Here is a 2335-nt window from a genome sequence, read left to right on the forward strand (position 1 = left end):
AATGCCCCTGGGTATGGTGATGAGCTTGGTCATCCTTGAGCTTCAGTGGGGTTTCACATGGGATAACTGCTTGGGAAATGGAGATCTGGGGCTGTGTCTAAGCTCAGAGGCTGCAGGCTGGGCAGCTCATTCCCCACTGCTGCGAGGGCTGGTCCAAGATGAGTGTTTGGCCCCATCCAGCAAAAATCCTGCCCTGATGGCTGAGCTCCCATCCACAGGGAGCCCCAAGGTTCCCCTGGTGCTCCCAGCACGGGACAGCCAGGCTTTGCAGCCACACATTTTCCAGCACAGCCGAGTACCAGCACCCAAACTGCCCTACGGACCCCACACCCAAAGCATTAAGTGACCATTTCACCTCCATCCCTGTGGCACTGACCCTCTGCAGCAGGGTGCAAGCCCTTTGTGGTGGTCCTGCTCCTCCAGCGAGAGCCCAAGGAGACCCTCAGCTCCCTGCCACTGCCATAGAAATGTCACTGCGGCCCCGAGCCCCTGCACGGACAAAGCCCTCACCCCCATCTCTCCACCCAGCCCCTCCATGGGTAACTCACGGTTGACTCTCCCGTGGCGTCTACTCCCCCTCGGCTCCTGCCATCGCACTGCGAGCTCCAGCCCCGAGCCCGCGCCTCGCTCGGGAGGTTTATTATTAGAGATCGATTTGATTAATGCCTGGCCCAGGCGCTTCCTGGGGTTTCCCCTTATCCCTCCGATGCAAATCGGCCGCCCGCACAGCACCTTGCATTGGCCCTGTCGGTGTCCCTGGGCTGGGGGGCCGGGGAGGGAGGCACCCTGCGGGGCTGCGTGGCACCGGGAACGGGTGGCACGGGCCATGGGTGTCACCAGCCGCGTCGCAGAGGGGCTTGTAGGGGTGCTCTGCAGCACCCATCCTTCCCCTGTGCTCACCTGGCTGCTGCTCACGGCACGTAGAGCATCTCCTGGGCCCAAATAAGATGCTTTAAACACTGCTTTTCTCCAGTGCATCCATTTCTTGGAGGCAGGAGGGTTTCAGGGGAACTGTGCTGCCCTGTGCTGCCCTGCGTGGGCAGCCGAGGTCCCGGCTGGGCTCAGGGCCTGGCGCTGCCCTCGCTGCTGACAGCAGAGGTGCACGAAGCATTAATACCACAGCTCGGTTTTCACAGAGGAGGAGAGCTGCCCCTGCGCTGCTGGCAGCCTGTGAGGGTACGGCTGTGTGTTTATTATTAGATCTCGCCTCACCCTGCAAGAGGAATGGGCTCCATCAGCAAACTCGTGCAGGAGCAGCCAGGCAACACCCCCAGCCCTGATCCCCATCCATGGCTGCTCTGGGTAAACCTATCCAGTGGCATGTGGCTCCAGAGGGCATCTCTAGGAAAAGCAAAGCCACAGTTCCCGGTTTCACCCTTTCCCCCTGGTCCTGCATCCATTTCTGGGGGTTCCTCTTCCTTTCCCATGGGGGTCCCGGGCAGGGCCATGCCATGGTGCTGGGAAGGGGCGATGGGTGCTGGGACCGGTGGGACCTTTCTGCAGAAGCAGCTGAAGGGGGAAGGAAGAAGCCATTACCTGTTACTTTCTATAAACGTCAAGGTTTTTTCCGGTCAGGTCAAAAACTCCTACTTCGTGCTTACTGTGGTGATCAGCAGCTGCGTTTGAGGGATGGGAGCATTGCTGGTGTGAGTCTCCCACTGGGAAAACCTGCGGAGGGTCCTGGAAGGGGGCAGGAAGGCAGAGGCAGGGCTAGGAATGGGGGGGTTACACGGCACAAGGGTTTTGGAAGAAGAATGCCCCTTTGACTGTGTGTAGGGTTGGCCGTCCACGTGCAGACTCATCCCACCAGTGCTGTGACCCTGGCAGAGGCCAGAGTTAAAACCATCAGCAAAGGAAATGATGATTTTTGGCATTGCTGATGCTGCTCGAGCGTGGCCCTGGAGCGATGGCCCTGGAGCGATGGCCCTGGCCTTGCCCGCAGGCTCTCGGGATTTTGCAAGGGAAACCTGCCTCTGTAAATAGCAGCCGGAGACTTGCAGTTTCCCCTTGGTGTGTCCTCGAGAGGGAAGTGAGAAGCACTTGGGGGAGGTTTGTCGCTCCTCGCTGAGCAGGCAGCAGGCAGAGTCATTTCGGTTTGCCCTGGCTTTGCACCCCGCAGCATCCCCCCAGATCGTTCTGCATCTGCAGATGACTCTGGAGGTGCCCCAGTCTATTTGGGGTCATAGAGCCCAGTTTTGTCCCAACAATAAAATGTTCTGGTTTACTTTTCCTCTGGGTTCCTGCCCCAGTGGTGTTGCTGCGAGGAGAGCTGCAGGTAACAGGCAGACAGTGTTTCGCTCCAAAAACGTATTGGGGATGCCTCACGTTCCCTTTG

This window comes from Mesitornis unicolor, unplaced genomic scaffold, assembly GCF_000695765.1.
Source record: "Mesitornis unicolor isolate BGI_N332 unplaced genomic scaffold, ASM69576v1 scaffold29555, whole genome shotgun sequence".
In the NCBI taxonomy this organism is placed as follows: Eukaryota; Metazoa; Chordata; class Aves; order Mesitornithiformes; family Mesitornithidae; genus Mesitornis; species Mesitornis unicolor.